The sequence below is a fragment of the Nycticebus coucang genome, chromosome 7 (assembly GCF_027406575.1).
Source record: "Nycticebus coucang isolate mNycCou1 chromosome 7, mNycCou1.pri, whole genome shotgun sequence".
Lineage (NCBI taxonomy): Eukaryota > Metazoa > Chordata > Mammalia > Primates > Lorisidae > Nycticebus > Nycticebus coucang.
The window spans coordinates 23608542-23630798 of NC_069786.1; positions in this window are offsets into that span (position 1 = coordinate 23608542).

The following is a 22257-nucleotide window of genomic DNA, read 5'->3' on the forward strand; positions in this document are numbered from 1 at the left end:
ATAGGGAGATTAAAATGGCTGATTAGATGCCGATTAGATAATATGTGCCTCCTCCTTGGAGAATAACTAGAATAGTAAGCAGATTCTCACATTTTGAACAGATCACTAGGGGAGAACATCAGGATTCCCTAGGGAAGACACAGGAAGTTACAAAAGTGGTTAAGAAGAGGGTTCAGGGCAACTTACCCAGGTGGGGAAACACTTTGGTGAAGCTCCGAGATGTGGTGAAGCAGTATGAGGGAAGCCCCCAGGGCTCCACTCTCCAAGACAAGCTTTTACAATTTTGGCTACAAGACACCTCCTCAAACTACAGGAGACCTAAGCCTAACATAGGGAGGTGCTTGGAGATTACACAGAGACATTGCTCCAAAAAGGGAACCCACACAGAAGCCCTCAGGCATCTGAGCCTAGAGTAACTTGAGCCAGGTGCCATTTTGAGAGCCTAGATATGAGGAACCACAGGGGTGCCAAAATCCACCATGTGGTTCCAAAAGGAGAGCCCAAGGGCTCACAGGCACTCTTGGGAAGGTCCTGCCACCCTGCTATGGGCTTCTTTTGAGACTGAGGCATGAATGGACAACATTTTCCACAGTGTCTGCTCTACATTACCTGCCTGCATGAGGCCCCAGCCTTTCTGTTAGCAGGTCCAAGGTGCCTTGAGGGTCTGACATTAGGCTGTGCCCTGCCCTTGGAGCAGGGTTTAGGCTGACAAAGTTGCAGCCTCCACCTGGCTGGGGAGGGGCAGATAACTCATATTTCTGACGTGTAACTGGGATAGTCCTGGCTGCTATAGGATGGGTGCTTAAGCAAACTGTACTCACTACAGTTTCCTGACAGTGCAGCCTGTCTGGGAGGAGACCTGCCTTCTCTTGCCACAGGCCCAGAATGCTACTTGGGGAGTTTGAAGCTAGGTAATTCCTTGCCCTTATGCTGAATTTGGGCTGATGCAGCCCTACCCAGCTGAGGAGGGATGGAGAGTACACGGTCTCCCCCACACACACACCTATGACAAGTACCACCACCCTTCCACAGGCTACTGTGGAACTGAGATGTGAGCAGACAGCTCTCTCCCTTGCAGTTTGCCTGGATGTGGCCCCACTTTCTCTCTGGTCACAGACCCAGGAGTTAGTTTGAGAAGTTAAAGCTGGGCAGCAATAACCCCTCTGGCTGAGTTCAGATTGATGCAGCTACAGTCCTTCCCTCCCCCCGCCCCCAGGAGTGTTTTATCCACTCCTAGGACAATTCCCACTATCCTGCTACAAGAAGCAGAGACTGAGACAAGGACATATGGTACTCCATCCAGAAACTTACCTATGCTGTGTGCTTGGAAGTTTTGGCAGTTTAAAATTAGGCAGCACAGGAAGATATGTGGAGATGGAGACCTCCTTTCCTCCAGTCCCCAGTACTGTGGACATAGCTGCCTCTGTTCCCAAGTATGAGTTTTGGGTCAAGGGAGTTGAGACATGGCCAGTTCTAGACTTGGGTGTGGGAGGATACAACTCCAATTGCTTTCTGCTCACCGTGCCCAGTTTCTGCACAGAGGATACACAGTTTTTGCAGCTGTCTTAACCTGGGGACCTCAGCCCCCTGGTTTCTACATAGCTGGATCCACTGTCAGTGCCCCATAGCACTCACTTAGACTGCAACAGCCTTGGGAAACCTGTGGGTTCTGGGGCAACTGAGGGATACCTAGAGCTTGGGCATTTGGGATAAGCCACTTTCAGCTGAGAAAAGAGTGAAACATGCCAGAAGGCTCCTTAAGACAAAGGGATCCACTTCCACCTGAGAGAAGAGGAAAACATGCCAGAGGGCTCCTTAAGACAAAGGGGAGCACTAGCTCCCCACCATCAGGGCGTGCTCCCCTTCTTGAAGCAGCTGTGGCTGTTTTTGCTCAGGACCATCAAGGGTTCCACAGGGTAGATTAACTTGGGAGAAGTTTCCTCCTCTACACACACAACACAGCACTTATCACACCTATGATTCCACAGAGTTTGGGACTCATTCCTATTCCTATACCTCTAAAAAGACACAGTAAATGCTTTTATGTGCCCCAAAGATAAAAGTTACTGTCTCCCCCCAAGAGAGGGCAAGAGTGGCAGTCTGTTCCCTAAGCTTTCTTTCTCTTCTGGGAAGTGCCTACCTCCCTGTGGGAAAGTTCCTGGCATAACCACACCTTCCCTACTGAAGCATTACAGCTATAGCCCACAGCCAGTGTGGCAGCCCTGCCTACAATAGATTGAGCTGCCTCTACCACATCTTCAACTGGGTCAAGGTGGGAGCTGGGAATCCCAGGCCCTTTATGCCCCTGAAGGACAGAGCCCACTGTTACCTCCGTGTTGTGCAAAAGTTGTGTGGTGTGGTGTCACAGAGATTAAGACCTGCAATGAAATTGTATGGTGAATAAGGAAAGTTGTAGCTCTCTCATGCAACAAATTTATTTCTTCAACCAAAGCTTATATAGGCAATACTACATGTGCACACAATTAATCAATAAACATATAACTTAAACCTTAGTCCCAGACCTCTCACTACCTGGTGCCTACAGGTCTAGGGTCTACAGATTAACCGATAACCACTTCAGTAGCATTATCTAAAGTTATTATTATGCTAAGTAATCAAAAACAAAACCACAAAACAAGGCTCTGGGAGAATAAGCTATTTGAATGCTTGACCTCTAACAGACCATCTGGAGGCAGTGATTCATCATTAGGGAGTAATCTGGAAATTCCTGAGATATACAGGTACCTGCCTGCAGGCCTGCCTCTATGAAGCCAGGCCTTTAATCACTTCTACATGACCCGGCCTTTAGCCACATATGGAGTTCTATCCAGGTTTTTTTCCTTGCTAACTCACAAAAGACTTTGAACTTGCCTCCACAAAATGGAACCATTTAAAGGCTATTTATAGGCTTTCCATCTATACCTCCAAGAAAGGGAGGTATGAGCTGTGTGTGCACTCCACCGTTGTCTTCCTAAACCAATCTTCTCAAAAGGGGCTCATCCCTCCTGCCACGTGTTTACAGTGCACCTACTCATCTCTTACATAAGCATTCTTCCAAAGTAGGAGATCGCTCCACCCTTCACTATCGCAGCCAGCACATGAACTCAGGAAGGCTTCAAGTTAAATTTTCCAGTCCAGTTTTGGTCTGATTCCCCCAGGACTCAAGAATATCATCAAGGGCCTGGAAACTGAAGATTACCTAATCTATTGCACCACCACTGGCACCTGAACATTCTCCCATGGTCCAGGGTCCAAGTGACCCAAATTGCCAGCAATTTCATGGTGGGTACCCACCTGCACAAGCAGAAAGACAGCATATTTCCCCCTCTCTACATTGAGCAACAGAGCTCCCAGCAGAGGAGAATAGGCGAACTTCAAAACTACTGTTCTAAGCAGAGGAAAGAGGTACTGAATGAGAAGGAACCAGCATAGACCTCTGGTAATATGAAAAAAAGAAGCTTTATAAACTTCCCCCAACGGATCATACTAACTCTCCAACAATGGACTCCAACCAAAAGGAAATTTTTGAACTGTCAATATGGAATTCAAAATATGGATTACAAGTAAGCTCAATGGGATCAATGAGAAAATCAAAAACCAACACAGGAAAACCAGAAGAATAATTCAGGACATGGATAAAAAAATTACTAAAGAGATAGATTTCAAAAAAAAAAAATAAATACCAGAACTTGTAGAAATGATAGTCCTTTGGAGAATTTCACAATATTTTAGAAAGTCTTAACAAAGGAGAAACTAAAAAGAAGAAAGAATGTCAGAGCTTGAAGATAAGGTTAGTCAGTCAAAAATAAAGAAAGAAGAGTAGAGAGAAATGAACAAAGCCTCTATGAAATATAGATGATGTAAAAATACTCAAACATAAAAATCATAGGTATTCCCAAGGGAGAAGAAAAAGCAAAAAACATGGGAAACCTATTTGAGGGAATAGTGGAGGAAAATTTCTCTGATTTTGCTAGAGATTTAGACATCCAAATACAAAAAGGTTAATAAACTCCTAGAAGATCTATTACAAATAGTATACCACCAAGGCACACAGTCATCAGTCTGGCCAAAGTCAAAGAGAAGGAGAAAATCTTTCAAGCTCTGAGACAAAAGCATCATATAACTTACAAAGGAAAACCCTCTGAGAAATAGCAGATTTCCCAATAGAAACGTTATAAGCTAGAAGGAATTGAAGTCCCAGCTTTACCCTAGGTTAAACAGAATAACTACAAGCCAGTACCTGGAAGGAGTTTGAACATATTCTTCTTAGTAAAGTATCACAAGAATGGAAAAGCAAGTATTCAATGTACTCTGTACAAATATGAAACCAATATATACACAACACAAGTATGTTCTAGTGAGGGGAAAGAAAAAGAGCAGAAAGAGGAGTGGAAAGAGTGATGGGAAAGTTCTCAACTAATGTGTACAATGTGGGGTATACAGCACATGCCCTGGATGAATGGTTCAACTACAACTTGAACTTTACCTTGGAAGTGAAAACAATGTAGTCTAAATCAATCAGTCTCATATTGATGTTAATTTTTTTAAAAAAGAAACTACAAGCTAGGAGGAGTTGGGGTCCCAGTTTTGCCCTTCTTAAACAGAATAACTGTTAGCCAGTAATTTTGTATCCTGCAAAACTGTGTTTTATAAATGAAGGAGAAAAAAAACCCTGCCCATAAAATCAAAAACTAAGCAAATTTATCATCACAAGTCTTTCCCTACAAGAAATGCTCAAAAGTTCTCAACACTGAAAAGAATAGTTAATACTCACAAATGTAAAAATACTTGAAAGTAAAAACTCACAGCTTTTATAAAACACAAGAGAGAATACAAAGCACCTAAGTAACAAGTAACATGATATCCAGAAGAGTACCTCACTTATCAATATTAATAATGAATGTAAATAGTCTAAATGACTCCCTTAAAAGGTATAGATTGAGGGCCTGGATAAAAAACCCAAACCCCAAATATGTTCTGTCTTCAATATACTCATTTATTTTGCAATGGGTAACAGAAATTCAAGGTAAAGTGATGGAAGAAATATCCCATATACATAGAAAGTAAGCCAGAGTACCTATTCTTATATCAGATATAAGAGACTTGAAATCAACAATAAAAAAAAAAGATGGTCATTACATAATAATAAATGGATTGATTCAACAAGAAGGTAGGACAATCCTAAGTATATATGCATCTAACATCAGAGACACCAGACTCATAAAACAAATACCTAAGAAATGAAATAAACAGCCACTTAAAAATAGTGGGGGACTTCAACACTCCACGGGTACAGAACTACATCACCAAGGAAGAAAATGCACAAAAATACATTGGGCTTAAACAGGGCCCTAGAATAAATGCACCAAATAGACTTTTACAGAACATTTTACCCATTACAAAATACACATTCTTCTCATCAGCACATAGAATATTTTCCAAGGCAGACCATACAATAGGCCACAAAACAAGGCTCAGTAAATTTTTACAAATCAAGATCATACCATGTATCTTCTTATCATAGTAGAATAAAACTCGAAATCAATTCCAATAGGAATTCTCAAAACTATAAAAATTCATGAAAATTTAAAATACTGTTGAATGTTATTTGGATCCACGAAAAATTCAAGATGTAAATTTAAAAAAAATTTTTTTGACTAAATGATAATAGTGACAAAAGCTACCAAAGTTTCTGAGATACAGAAAAAGCAGTGATTAGAGGAAAGTTCACAAAACTAAATACCAACATCAAAAAGACAGAAAGATCACAAATTAACAACCTAATGTTACACCTCAAGGAACAAGAAAAAAAAGAGCAAACAAAACCCAAAGTTAGTAGATGATAAAAAATAACAAAGATCAGAGCCAAACTAAATGAAATTGAAGCCAAAAAAATAGAAAGAGTCAATGAAATGAAAAGTTAATTTGTTGAAAAGATAAACAAACTCAATAGATTATTGGCTAGACTAAACAAGAAAAAAAGAGAGAGAGAGAGAGAGAGAATTCAAATAAGCCCAATTGGAAATGAAAGAAGAGACATTACAACTGTTACCACAGAAATAGAGAAAATCATCTGAAACTTCTACAAACATATCCATGAACACAAACTAGAAAATCTATTGGAAATGGATATATTTGTGGAAACATATAGCCTCCAAGGCTGGAATCAGGAAAAAATATAAATCCTGAATAGACACATAGTAAGTAGCAAGATTAAATCAGTAATAACCTCCCCACCGCCAAATAAAAGCCCAGGACCAAACAGACTCACAGCCAAATTCTCCCTAACCTACAAAGAACTGACATCTAGCTTACTGAAGCTGTTTCATAACATTGAGAAGCAGAGAATCCTCCCTAACTCATTCTATGAAGCTAGAGTCATCCAGGAAAGGACCAATATCTCTCATGAACACTGATACTAATAAAATACTAGCAAACAAAATCAAACAGGACATCAAAAAGGTACTTCACTATAATCAAGTGGATCTTATCTGGGGATGCAATGATGGTTCAATATATGTGTATCCAAAAATGTGATTTGCCACATAAACAGAATTAAGAGCAAAAAACAAGATTATCGCAAATAGATGGAGAAATGGTATTCAATAAAATCCAGTATCTTTTAATGATATAAACCCTTAAGAAAATAGGCATAGAAGGAACAAATTTCAAAATAATATAAGCCATATATGACAGCCAACATCATTCAGAATGTGTTAAAATCAAAAGGATTCCCCCTAAGAATTGGAAAAAGATAAGGATTCCCATTTCACCACTTCTGTTCACATAGTCCTGAAGTTCTACCCCAAAAATCAAGCAAGAGAAAGATAGGGGATCCAAATAAGTAAAGAAGAGGTCAAACTATCCCTGTTTGCCAGTAGTGTATTATACCTGGAAAATCCTAAAGACTCCTCAGAAAGACTCCCAGAATTGATAAATATATTCAGTAAAATCTCAGGTTACAAAGTTAATATACACAAATCAGTAACATTTCTATACACTTATAATAGCCAGGCTGAAAATCAACAACTCAAGCTATTTACGATAGCTGCAAGAAAATAAAATAATGAAAAATATACTTAAGAAAGTGATAGAGCTCTACAAAGAGAACTATAAAACACTGATGAAAGAAATTATTGCTGACAGAAAGACATCCCAAGGGTCATGGATTGAAAAAATTAATATTATTAAAATGTCTATACTCACCAAAGTAATTCACAGACTCAATGCAATTTTCGTCAACATCCCAGTGTCATTTTTCAAAGAATTAGAAAAAACAATCCTAAATTTCACATGGAATCCAAAAAGAGCCTGAATACCCAAAGCAATCATAAGCAAAAAAAAAAAATCTGGAAGCACCATAGTACCTAACTTCAAATGATACTACAAGATTATATTAATCAAAAAAGCATGATAAAAGTAGATACATAGATCAGTGGAACAGAATATAGAACTCAGAAATAAAACCATATGCCTACAACCAATGGATCTTTGACAAAGGTGACAAAAATATATGCTGGGGAAATGACACCCTACTCAATAAATGATGCTCAAAAAAATTGTGAGCTACACACAGAAGAATGAACTGAATTTCAATCTCTCACTATACACAAAAATGATAACTATGTGGATAAATGATTTAAGTATAGAGATGGATTAACATCTTAAATGTAAAACTTGAAACCATAAAAATCCTGGAAGAAAACATAGGAAAAACTCTTCTGGATGCTGGCCTAGGCAAAGAATTCATGACTAAGACCATATAAGGAAATATAACAGTAAAAAATAAATTAACAAATGGGATTTAATTAAACTAAAAAAGTTTTGCACAGCAAAATAAATAACAGAGTAAACAGACAATCTATAGAATGGGAGAAAATATTCACAAATATAAATCCAACAAAGAATTAGAATCCAGAATCTACAAGGAAATTAAAAACCAAGATGGAAATTAAATTTTTTTTATTTGACTAAATGATAATAGTGACAAAAGCTACCAAAGCTACCAGAGCTAGACAAAGCCCCCAAATCCCATTACAAAGTGTATAAAAGACATGAACACCTTCAAAAGAAGATATACAAATGGCCAATATACATATGAAAAATGTTCAGCATCACTAATTATCAGGGGAATGCAATTTAAAATCACAATGAGACACTACATTACCCTGTCAGAATAGCCATTATCAAAAATTCAAAAAGCAATAGATGTTGGCATGGATGCAGAAAGAAAGGAACACTTATACACTGGTGGTGGAAATGTAGATTAGTACAACCGCCATGGAAGGTAGTTTGGAGATTGCTCAAAGAATTAAAAGTAGGCCCTATCATTCACTCCAATAATCTCCTTACTGAGTATCTACCCAAAGGAACAGAAGTCATTTATCAAAACATACATGTTTATTATAGCACAATTTACAATTTTAAAGATATAAAACTAAAAAAGCTCTAAAAAGGAATGAAATAATATCTTACACAGAAACTTGGAAATGGAGACCTTTATCCTAAGTGAAGTATCTCAGGAACAGAAAACAAATAGCACAAGTACTCACTTAAAGAGGGAGATATGTGATGGGTACATATGTTTTACGAAGTGGCGTAATGGATCTGAAGACTTAGAAGGTGGGAGGATAAAAGGGGAATGAGGGATCAAAATTACCGATTGAGTACAATGTATTCTTTCAAGTGATGGGTACACTAAAAGCCCTGACTTCACCACTATACAGTTCATCTATGTTTCAAAAAACTTCTTGTTACCCCTGAATCAATAGTTATGAAATGAGGAATAGGGGGAAAAACTAAAAATAGAACATCCAGCAATCCTCCTTCTGGCTATATATTTAAAGAAATTGAAATCACTCTGTTGAAAGATATGTCCATATTCAGTGCGGCATATTTGACAATAGAAAGACATGGAATCAACCTACGTGTCCATCAACAGACGAATGGATAAGGAAAATGTAGCATGTATACATGAAGATGGCTTTATTTTTATCACCTACTTGAAGAATTGGTATTGGAGCATCACTAGCAGTGTCTTAGTCTGTTTTGTGTTGCTATCACAGAATACTTGAGGCTGGATCTAAAGAAAAGAGGTTTATTTTGCTCATAGTTTTGCAGGCTGGAAAGATTAAGAAGCTTCTCACCAACATCTGCGCAGCTTCTGGTGAAGGCCTCATGCTGTTTTTACTCATGGCATGAAGTGAATGGAGAGCAAAGAGCTCATATGATGAGAGAAAAAGCAAGAATTCAGACTCTTTTAAATAATCCACTCTCATGGGAAACAATCCGCACCTCTGAGAACCGGAACTCCCCCACCCCTGAGGAAGGGCATTAATCTACTTATGAGGGATCTTCCCCCTGTGGCCCGAACACCTCCCACCAGGCCCCACCTCCCAACTGCCACATTGGGGATAAAGTTTCACCATAAGTTTTGGTGGAGTCAAACAACATCCAAATCATAGCAAGCAGTTATGTTTCCAAATGAAGAAAATGAAAGAAGAAAAAAATCTATAATAAAAATTATGTCAGTCAGATATTAAGAACTTCATGGCACAAGAAAAAAAAAGATGCAGAACATTGTACCTCATAAATGCATTGATATATACATGATCTACCTCTTTATGATTTAATAATAATAATATTTTAAAAGGTGCAGCAAAAGACAGTGGCAAGAGTCCTCCAAAACGGTGGAGGGTCTCCAGAACTCCTGCTCACCTATAGCCAAATCAGCCAGTGGCTCCTGGGCTGTTTGAACAGGTGTTTTCTTCTGGCAAAGTGGTTGTCACAATACTCTTTTGCTGGCACTCTTTAGCCCAAGAATTCTGTGATCTACCCAATTATAAAAATATAATGCCACAGATGTTTTTGAGTTCATTACAGACACAGACCTCTCATCTTGTGGAGACAGTAGCTGGCTGTGGCATTCTAGAGCCAGCTCAGCCTGCAGTGCCACTGGTACCTGGGTAAGTCTCTTATTGTTTCTGAGCTTTACTGCTCCCTCAGCCAAATGTAGCTGATACCCACATGGCCTAACTCACGTGGTTATTGTTAGAATCCAAAGAGATCATGTGTGTTAAAGAACTTTGTAAAGACTCAAAGCTACACACCAGTATGATTTGGGGTGCATTGTTATTTTTGATTGCATTTGAAAAAGTATACAGCTCCTGGGACCTAGATTCCCTGAAAGATTTTATGTGACATGTGAACTGTTCTCCCTCTGATCTGACAATGAGAAAAACATCACCTTCAATTACTGTTGGAATTTCAAGGCCTTTCTTATGATGAAAAAATTACTGTAGACTGGATTTGAGTAGCTTTGTACTGTTGTATTTCTGCACCAAATAACTCTTGGGCTTTTATTAACTGTTCTACTGAGTCCTATTTATCAGAGAGGCAGGTGTATTACCTGATAATACAATAAGCATTGGTGGATATATGAGTTGTTTTATTTTTTATGCCCATAATCAGTTCACAGAACATAATAAAACAAAAGGTTTATTTCTTCCTCCAACTCCTTGCATTTTTTTTCCTAGTATGGAAGCTATAAATTATCAACCTTTAGAAATAACTGTTGCCATTTAATAAGAAATATAAAATATACTCTCATCTAACAAGAGACCTGATAGATAAAAACGAAGTATTCTTTAAGTCTGGCGACACAACGAAAGATGAGCACAAGCAAGTGGGTGTATTAAAGTTAGCAGTGAACATGACCCTGGGAACAGTTAAAAGAGACCTCATTTAGATGTCATAAAGTGGAGATCACACATCATTTTTCTAAAATTCAGTTGCAGGCATCTTATCTTACCTTTTCCTGAGCTTTGCAATTCCCCAAATTGTCAAAGCCAAGAAAAGAAGCACCTTATCATTTGGATATAGAGGCATAAAAACAGAAATGAGGACAAATCTGTTCTATGTGCCTTGGCATAACCACAGGAGTCATGAAACCTTGACCTCTCACCTGCTGTGCCTCCTCCTGTCCTTTCCAACTCAGGTCCCTACTCTTATCCCAGGGTTCTCATGCCAAAGACAGGCTGCACCTGGTTTGTTTCTTGTAGGCATTACAGCCTCTGATTTTAAATATTTGGTATTTAAAAAATCATTTTAGTACATCCTGTTTTATAAATATAAATCATGCTTATGTCTCTGGGGTAACTGTGGTAAGTTGAGCATTCCAAAATCCTTAAGTGTCTTGCTTTGGAGAAACTAATGTGACCTACAAACCTGAGACCTTATTGGATAATGCAAGATCTCTACTGAGTGATCAAGAAGCCAGACATAAAAGAATACATACTGTATGATTCCATTTATGTATAATTTTAGAAAAGATAAGATTAATCTATCGTGACAGAAAGTAAATAAGTGATTTTTCTAGGGCCAGGAAGGGAGAAATGGGGGACCTCATTGATTTTTAAAGGAGCATGAGAAAACTTTATAGAGTAATGAAATGTTCTATATATTGATCATGGTATGCATACACAGGCATACACATTTGCCCAAAACTCATTGAATTGTTCACTCACAATAGTTAATTATATGACCTGGCTTGGTAGCTCATGCCTATAATCCTAGCACTTTGGGGGGGTCAAAGAAGGGGGATTGCTTGAAATCAAGAGTTCAAGACAAGCCTGAGTAAGAAAGAGCAAGACCTGCATCCCCACAAAAAATAGAAAAATAAGTGGTGTTCACCTGTAGTCCCAGCTACTCAAAACAACACCCAAATCATAGCAGGAGTTAGAGGTTGCAGCGAGCCATGATGACACCACTGTACTTTAGCCCAGGTGATAGCATGAGACCCTATCTTAAAAAAAAAAAAAAAAAAAAAGAATAGTGGGTTTTCTTGTATGTAAATTACACCTCAAGAAGTGAAAAAGAAAAAGAAACACCCAAACTCAGCTCCACCTCAGATATTTTGAATCAGAATCTACATTCTAACCAAACCCTAGATAAACTATGTACTCACAGTTGGTGCATTCTCACTTTGAGAATCTAAGCATTAGAGAACTGGCCCTCAACCTGGGCTCACATGGGAATCACTTGAGCAGCTTTATTAAACATTACTAATGCCAGGGATCCCACCCTCTGAGACTGTGATAGACTTGATATAAAGTGTACTCTCAGTATTCAGACTTTTGAAAGCTAAACAAATGATTACAAAATGCACCAAAGTGTCAGAATCATTCATTAGAGAAGTGGTTCTCAAAGTGGGGTCCCCAGAACAGCAGCATCAGCTTCTCTTCAGAACTTATGAAAAATGTAAACACCTCAGGCTTCACTTTACTTGTACTAGATCAAAATCTCTGGGGGTAGAATCCAGCAATTGCTTTCATAAAACTTCTAGATGATTCTGATGAATACTGAAGTTTAAGAATCACTGATCTAGACCTAGGAAGATATTTTGACAAATTCCTAGATCTTTGACCTCTCTCCATGAATCTGAGTCAGCATCTCCTAGGGAGTCTCTGAAAATAGTCTTCATTTGAACATCATTGCCGTGGTTCTTATAAAAGAGACTTGGAGCACATGAACTTGATGAAGATTTTACAGTATGACAATCAAATCATCACCATGTCTAGACAACCATCTAGTAACCTGCCCAGTGTTTGATGGAAGACAGAGGGGGAAGATTAGTGGAACAAGATGTTATTTTGATATATTAATCAAAACATTTTTTAAAATCTGTATCCAAGAGCCACAGTCCTGTTTTCCCTGATTGGTGTACTCTGTATTAATACCCCAGGAAATGGCCAATGTTAAGAAAGCAGAGGAAGGAAAAGGGAGTTGTTTTTTTAGAATTTCAAAAGCCAAGGCCTTAAATGTAAATAAGCAGAATTCAGAGCACAAAATACTAGATTTTTAAATAAAATATATGACAACTCAGAGAAGGACTGGTTTATAATTCCAAAGACTAAATCAAGGTTCTCCCAGGTAGGAAAGAAAAGTCAAAAACAAAACCATGTGTATTTATCCAAATTATGGGTCCCTGTGAGAGGGAGTTCCATGATCTGTCTTACTCACCAGCTTGACATAAGGTGTACTATCAGTATTCTGACTTCTGAAAGACAAAAACCTCAGGTAGATTTAGGGGGTCCATAATACATATAATAAAATATAAACAATAAAGAAAGAGATATTAACAGGTTCTTATGCCCCTTGCTCCATGTAAGTTTTAGGTAGGTGGGTACCACATCAGAGAATGGTGACTGACTATGGAATGGTCTGGGCAGATGTAGCTTAGAGGTTCACTGAGCTTCCTAGACCCAGCACAATGAGGGAGCAGTTTGAATTCCATGTCCCACTCAGGGAAAGCTGTCAAAAGTCTTATCCAAGGGTATCATAGAAGAGGCAACAACCTATGTGAATTAAAAACTCAAGACTGAACTGACAGTGGACCTCTCAAAAGATGACAGTGTGGGAAAATGATAAGGTCTCTATGATATCCTCTAAAGCCTAGATGCAGGAGCTTCCTCAAATTGACTGAGATTAAGTGCTATATTACATAACAGGGGCTAATCAGATAAACTTGCAGCGCTACAGAGAAATTCACAAACTTCCAAAAACCTTTACTTGCATTTCGGCACCTAAGATTGGTTCCTTTTATGTAATGAATAATATTGGCTTCAAGGAAAGTGTATTTATCTAATTGCGAACAGAAGATAAAATTTGAAAAGCCAATAACAATAAAATTTTGAAAAATAAAATATAAACAATAAAGAAAGAGATATTAACAGGTGTAGAAAATGGTCAAATGAGGGGCAGTGAAGGCTGATAGGACTTTGCAAACTCAAAAGGCAAGTAGGAATATTGGCTAACATTCCAGGCAGGAGAGAACTGTATAGTCATCCAAGGAAGTAAAAGTACCAGCAAGTTAAGTAGCAAGGACACCAGTCCAGAAGAAGGGAATGAAATGCTCTTCCTCAGATAAAGTCTAAAATGAAATAGTTGCAATTGTGAACAGATTTAAGTTGAGATCCAATTGATGTATACTGAGATCCAATTGATATATGCTGAGCTCCTATAAGTACTGAGTATATTTATGGCTTTTGGTCACATGGAAAGATCTCACTCATTATATTTTGAAAGACTGATTAAAATCTACTCAAGCAAATAAACTAGTAACCATTGATTTTGAAGCCACTTGCAAAAGGGTACATCATGTTTGTACCAACTAACAGGGCACTCTTCAGCAACAATGACATGTCATCAGTTCTCTTCTTGTTGCATTGCTTCTTTCTCAAATGGTGGGATGTGACATGTAGGCTTGGTCTTGGATCTGCCGTATTTTAATAAGAATGGAATGACATTATCTTGCCTTCTACTGACAGGTATTAAGTACCTACTCTAGGTCAAGTGTTGTGTGTCTAACCATGGCCAGCCCTACTGAATTCATGCAACAAGCTCAGTGCTGGGCTGCTAGAAGCTTTATGTGTAACCAATTCCTCTTGTTTGTTCAACCTGTTGTCCAAGAAAGAATTCTGAGAGTTACGTCCTCCTTCTCCTTCTACTTTACCACCTGCATAAAGTTGGGCATCATGTCCTGCCAAATCTGCTTCCTAAAGATCTATATGCTTTGTATCCCTGTTGTTTAAGCCATTGCCAATACATCTGTGTTGGTCTTCTAGCCAATGATGTTGTCACTGGTGGCTCCTCAATCAGAATCATCATATTCGAAATGGTTTTCCAGTCAGGTCATTTGTTGCTTAATATACCTCTATCATTCCCCCATCATCACAGAATAAAATCCAAACTGTTTAACCTGATTGTCAGGGTCATTCAAGTTGCATAAGCTCAGTGAAAATAGGAAATTATAATCACTTTATTTACTGGTGCACATAGTAAGTATTCAATTAATATTAGGTAAATACTCTCGGTTCCTGTAGCTCAGCAGCTAGGCCACCAGCCACATACACTGGAGCTGGCAGATTTGAACACAGCCTGGGGCCACCAAACAACAATAGCAACTACAGCCAAAAAATAGCCAGGCGTTGTGGTGGGTGCCTGTAGTCCCAGCTACTTGGGAGGCTGAGGCAAAAGAATCGCTTAAGCCCAACAGTTTGAGGTTGCGGTGAGCTGTGATGCCATGGCACTCTACCAAGAGTGACATAGTGATACTCTGTCTCAAAAAATATATATTTTATAAGTAGTGCTGCTATTCTTGAGCCTACTTCTGCCTTCATCATAACTCTCTCCTGTCTCCCCTTGAATCTCTTAGTCTACGCACTGATGGCACAAAACTCCCTGTAGTTTCTAAACAAGCTTTGTCTCAGAGCCTTTGCACATTCGTTCCCTCTATCTAGAATGCTCATCCTTCCAGAATAAATATTAAACTGAGTTTTTTTGTGAGTTTTTTTTTTTTTTTTTTGGTTGGTTGTTTTTTTTGTATATGAGACAGAATCTTAAGCTGTTGCCCTGGGTAGAGTGCCATGGTGTCACAGTTCACAGCAACCTCAAACTCTTGGGCTTAAGTGATTCTCTTGCCTCAGCCTCCCAAGTAGCTGGGACTACAGGTGCCTGCCACAACACCCAGCTATTTTTTGCTTGTACTTGTCATTGTCGTTTGGCAGGCCCAGGCAGGATTTGAACCCCCCAGCTCTGGTGTATGTGGCTGGCACCCTGGCCACTGAGCTACAGGCACCAAGCCTAACATGAGTTTCTTGAGAGTTAATTTGAACAATGAATCCTCATCACCTGGTTTCCAAGGAGGGCTGGATTTGCCCTAAAACACTCAGGAAAAGGTAACCACTTCCTTTACCTGTTGGCACAGAATGGCTTCTGGATACTTGGCCCTGCCACTCACTCTCTGAGTTGGTGGCCTTAGTTTCCTTCATCAGATACCTCAGAATTCTGTGTCACTCCATATCACATGTGAGTGGCAGAGAGCATGACAATCCTTTTTGTTAAAGTGGGAAGACTATTTTCCATGTTAGGGGATTGCTGAGTTGACAGTTTAACACACTGACTATCATACTAGAAAAAATTATTTCCTTAGGACTACTTATACCTACATTGACTGTATACAACTCATGACATAGAATTTGCTTCTGAGAATCAAGTCTTTTGTCATTCCACAAGTATTTGGCTGTATTTGGAGTGAACCTTCAGTGATTCCAGCAGATGACCTGTAAATCATGCCCCATAATTATGTGAAACAATGTCATGTGGCCACATACTATCACATGGATTTCATTCAAAAAGCCACCAGGCAAGCATTCTAGGAGAAATGCATAATCAGAAGTCACAGCACCAGAGAACACAGTCCAGCAGTCATGGCACACTTTGATGGGCCGCTGGAACAAAGTGATGGGAGGTAAGGGAGATGCGCCAATTTACCATTAAAAAAAGAGCACAGGCTTCACAGTTGCACAAGACCCTAGGCTCAAAACTAGTATGAGCTAAATACTACTCACATGGCAGTTAATGTGGTAAGAATTAAAAGCAACTTTGTAAAAGTCCTAGCTATCACCCATGGGTAGGAGATGACAGAGGGTGAAGTTAGAAAAGCACTCTTTACTTTCAGTTGGGAAATTTCAGTAAAAACATAAGTATACTTTGGTAATAAGATATTCACATGTAATCAAAATGATCATGTAATTATAAAAGCAACATAAGAAAACATACATCCCTTGTTCCTCATCTCTATGTGAGTATATTTTAGAGCAAGGTACTTCTTAGTTGTACTCCAAAGAAATTAATACAATCATAAGAATATGATAAGTACTTGCATTGACTGAGCATTTACTGTGTATCAGAAACTTCCCTGAGGAGAAGGCAAGATGGCCCACTGGAGCCAGCTTTTCACAGAGGATCCCATCCAGAAGGCGAGTTAAAGGACAGAAGTTTATCAAGTAAGTTGATAGTTTGGAGCTGAGCCGAGAGAAAGATTGAAGAGCTCAAATCACCCCTACTGAGTTGAACTGTGACACCAAGGAAATAAACAATAGGTACAAAACCCATGCAAAGTGATGGGAGTCCCTCCCCATGAGAACAGTTTGCAGGGTACTTTCTACAAACAAGCGAGCAGAGTTCAGACCTCTTCTTTTTCTATTCCATAGGAGAGAGCCACTAAAAACTGGCTCTCTTTCCCCAGAGAGGACCCACTAATATGCCATGACACTCTCTCGCCAGGCATAAAACTGAACATATACTCTACCGTCAACTCTGAACTCCTAGCACTCCCCTCTACTCTCACCCCAGGGTCTGGAAACCTGTCCCCTGCAGAGTCCAGACTCTTGGGCATTTTCTCGAGATGTATGGACAAGGCTTGTCTGTTACAAGTCTGTGCTGAATCAGCAGTACAGGTGTAAAGTGGGGACTGTGGTGCAAGGGAGTCATATGGCAGAGGGAGAAATGGTGCTCCATGGCACAGCACAGCAGCAGCAGCAGTAGAGGTGGTGGGAACAATAGGGCTCACACCCCTGGTGATATTTTGGAGAAACACTTCTGTCTCTCTTAGCAATCAGAGGGAGGCCACTGGGCCTCTACTCCAGTGGCATCCATGGAAATGCAGGCCCCATGAGCAAAGGCTATGCCTGAGGTGGTACCTGCCTAGGCAGAGCAAAGCAGGGACGGAGACTAGAATATGCGTGCACAGATGGCAGACTCCCAGGGATGGGCTGAGTCAGAATTACTGCTTTTGTGAACTCAAGATGCACCCAGCCCCCAGTGGAGCATAGCTGGGACAAAAGCAGGTGTGGCAGAGGCATCAGCTCAGGGAGAAACAGGAACTGAGAGCCCTTAGTGAGCTCTAACCCCGCCTGCCCCAACACAGAGTGCAGTAGAGACAGAGATGCCTGCTCCGTGAGAATTGGTGCAACAGCAACAGCACAGGGCCGGGCTGACTCACAGTTTCTGTGAACTCAAACAGCACTAGCCTACAGTGGAATACAGCTGGGACAGAAATGCAAATTCTGCTAGAATATAAGTGGAAGCAACATCAATCTGGGGCAGAGCTGGAACTGAGTGAAACTCGCCAGCTTCCATTAAGCACCCAAGGTAGTCAGGCTTCAGCTCCCCCTGCTGGCTGGTGGTAGAGTGCGGCTGCCTAGCTGAGGAGACGTAGATCTCCTGGTAGATTGAGGCAGGTGCAAACCACTCACAGATCTGCTCATTGGAGGGAACTGAGCCACAGCCCTGCGGGGTTACCAGTGACTGCGTGCGATACTGGTGCAAGGTGGGGAAGGAGGCATCAACCTCACAAGACTAACCCATTTCCTGGGTGGGCCCTTTTGAATTCACTGAACACCAGAGTGAGCCACACTCAAGCTGCCAGCAGGTCCCTGCTATCTAGTTGCTGGAGACCTTTTGAACTCTCCCACTTGAGACTTGGTAATGACTGGGACAATTGATTTGGAACTCTTGACCTGGGCCAATCACCAAAGGGCCATACAAGGTGGTACTCTGGTTTTGTTGTTGTGATAAAGTTTGATTTTCCTTTTCCAGTTGTTGCCCATGGAGTTTGAGGTGTCTTAGTTGCTTGCATTGCTTCACAGATGAGACTTCAAACCAGATATACTTATTCATTAGAATTGGACAGAGATCAGCTGAATACAAGACCGAGCCAGCTAGGCCTACCACACCAATAGGTCCCCAGAGTCTCAGGCTGTAGTACTGTATGGGTCCTTCGCAAAGCAGTAGAGGAAAAGCTGCAGTCACCAGTCCCAGCTCTTCGGCAAAGGGCTGGCTAATCACTACTCCAGGTGCACCCAATCCAATTTCACCTTACCTGCTCATTTAGCAAAACAGTGGACAGAATGAGTGGAAAAACTCTGGCAACATGAATAATCAGAGTAGATCAACTCCCCCATGGAACAATAAAGTGGACACACCAGAAGATCCCATTCATAAACAAATGGCTGAGGTGTCAGAAATCGAGTTTAGAATTTGGATGGCAAATAAGATTAATGGAATAAAAGTAAAGTTAGAACTAGAAATTCTAGGAATAATTCAAAACTTGTCTCAAGAATTCAATGAATTCAAAAACAAAATTACCAAACATTTTGACACATTGAGAAAAGAATGTGTAGCCCTCCAACATATGAGAAATACAGTAGAATCCCTCAATAACAGAATGGAGGAGGCAGAAGAAAGGATTTATGACATTGAAGACAAAGCTTTTGAACGTTCCCAAATGCTCAAAGAGGAGAAATGGAGAGCAAAAATGGATCATTCTCTCAGAGAGCTGTGGGATAATTTGAACAAAACTAATATTCACCTTATAAGAATTCCTGAAGGCAACAAGGTGGCTTTGAAAGCCCCAGATGCTCTACTCCAAGAGATAATGGAGAACTTCCCAAACATGACAAGAGATTCTGAGATTCAGATAGCAGTTTCAGAACTTCAGCATGACTCAATACAAATAAAGCATCTCCCAGACACATTATAATTAACTTAACCAAAGTTAATATGAAAGAGAAAATTCTGAAAGCAGCCAGATGTAAGAAAACCATAACCTACAAGGGGAAGAATATTAGAATGACTGCAGATCTCGCTGCTGTAACTTTTCAAGCTAGAAGAGGATGGTCATAGACCTTTAAACTCCTAAAACAAAATAACTTTCAACCCAGGATCCTGTATCCAGCTAAACTGAGTTTCATTTATGATGGAGAAATTAAATACTTTAATGACATTCACATGCTGAAGAAATTTGCCGTAAGTAACCAGAGCTCCAGGATATTCTCAGATCTATCCTCCACAATGACAAGCACAATGCTCTACTCCCAAAGTAAATACACTCAGAAACTTTTCATCAAACTTCAACTTCTGCAGTGGCAAAAGGATCAAAAATGTCCACTGGACTTTTGAAAAACATGACACCCAAAATACATCCAGGCTTATGAATACTCTCAATTAATGTGAAAGGGTTAAATTGCCCTCTAAAGAGGCACAGGATGGCTGATTGGATACAAAAACTGAGGCCAGATATCTGCTGCATACAAGAATATCATCTTACCTTAAAGGATAACTATAGACTCAGGGTAAAGGGATGTTCATCTCTATTTCAGGCAAATGTAATCAGAAAAAAGCAGGAGTTGCAATTTTATTTGCAGATACAATAGGCTTTAAAAAAAAAAGTAGGAGGCGGAGCAAGATGGCAGCCGAGTAACAGCTTCCTTGCATCTGGGCACCGTGAGTCTGGGGAGATAGGACTCCAGGCATCTCTGGCTGGTGGGAACTGCCTATCATCACTCCTATGAGGATACAGGGAGTCAGCAAGAGACTTCTGGACCCCAAGAGGAGGAATAAAACAGTGGAAAACCGGCAAGTGGTCGCACGTGTTCAATCCGTCTAAACCCACCCACAACTGTAAGTTAAGTAGCAACGAGACTGCAAACCAGAAAGGCCTTACCTGTGAACTGTTTTGATGTCCTTGGACTTGGCACTGAGTTGAACTGCCTTGGGGAAGGCCTGAGCAGGAGTGCAGAGAACTTTGGCCATTGTCTAGGGCCCCAGTCTGAGCCGCAGAGCCAGACGGAGCTAATAGTGTTTGGCGGTGGGTCACACGGAACCATTGTCAGTGATCTGCCCCGGCAAGCTCTGCCCTCAGGGTTGCAGAACTAGAAACGGGTGGGAGCTGGTAACCCAGCAACCAAGTAGCCTAAGGGTGGGGTCTGAGCCGCCTTGCAGCCCTAACCCTCAGGGGCAGAGTGAGACCGGTTTTGGCACACTGGGTAAGTGGATAGCCACTTCAGCAGTGATTCCAGCGAGAAAGCTGGGAAAGCTTCTGCTCAGCAAGTTTACAAGTTCAAAGTGCCTTTTAAGTAGGCTGAAGAGAGATTTAGAGTGTCTACCTGCTGGGGTTTGAGAAATCAGCAGCCTCCAGTCGTATCAGAATTGTGACTAACATCTCATACCCCAGAAGACCACGTGTTGCCCAGACAATATTCAATAACATATACAAACTGCTTTGTTTTTGGTTGTGTATTTTTTTCTTTTTTTTTTTTGTTTGGTTGTTTTTTTTTTCTTTCTTTATTTTGACGTTGTTGATGTTCTTTTGTTTTTTAATTTCAATCTTTTCCATACAGATCCCTTTTTCTTTCTCAATTTTTCTAGTTTAATTATAATTTCCCATTGCTACCTTTTTTAATAACTACAACTTCATTTTTGCTAGTGTTTCTACCGCTATCATTTGGTTTTTCATCCAATTGTATCCCCGTAAAGTTTTCTGTTTGCTTGCTTTGGTTTGATTTATAGCATTTTTGTCTTTCCTCTCTACTTGGTGGAGGTGGGGTACTGTGTCTGATCAGGTTAGCAAAGAGCTGCTGACCTCAAGGGAACCACACAACTGGGCACCCCCAGAAGGTGGGGTTTTTTAAGGTTGTGTCAAAGTACCCTACTGTACACCTATATTGCCCTGTCTCCCTCTTTCTGTGCCTCTCTTCTTTTTGTCAATATTCCTTATCCCCACCCCCTCTCCTTTCTCTATCTTTCTTTTTTTTCTTATCACTCGGTCCTCCTTTCTTTCATCCCTTTCTTGCTCTTCAACCTTCTCACCCTTCTGGTCCTGTAACCCTTAGTCCACAGGCACAAGAACTTAAAGAGCAAGAGGAAGTGAAAGGAAAATTAGGGCAAGGAAACAGATAAAAGAAATCATTCATGAGGAAGAATCAGCAGAAAACTCCAGGCAACATGAAGAACCAGTCCAGAACAACCCCACCAAGAGACCATGAGGTAGCTACTGCAGAGGATTCCACCTATACAGAAATGTTAGGAATGACAGAAAGGGAATTTAGAATACACATGTTGAAAACAATGAAAGAAATGATGGAAACAATGAAGGAAACTGCTAATAAAGTGGAAAATAACCAAAAGGAAATCCAAAAACAGAACCAAATAAGAGATGAACGATATGAAGAATATAAAAAGGATATAGCAGAGCTGAAGGAAATGAAACAGTCAATTAGGGAACTTAGAGATGCAATGGAAAGTATCAGCAACAGGTTAGACCATGCAGAAGAAAGAATTTCAGAGGTAGAAGACAAAGTTTTTGAGATAACTCAGATAGTAAAAGAGGCAGAAAAGAAGAGAGAGAAAGCAGAACATTCACTGTCAGAATTTTGGGACTTTATGAAGCGTTCCAACATACGAGTTATAGGAATTCCAGAAGGGGAAGAAGAATGCCCCAGAGGAATGGAAGCCATACTAGAGAATATTATAAAAGAAAATTTCCCAAACATCACCAAAGATTCTGACACACTGCTTTCAGAGGGCTATCGGACCCCAGCTCGCCTCAACTCTAACCGAGCTTCTCCAAGACAC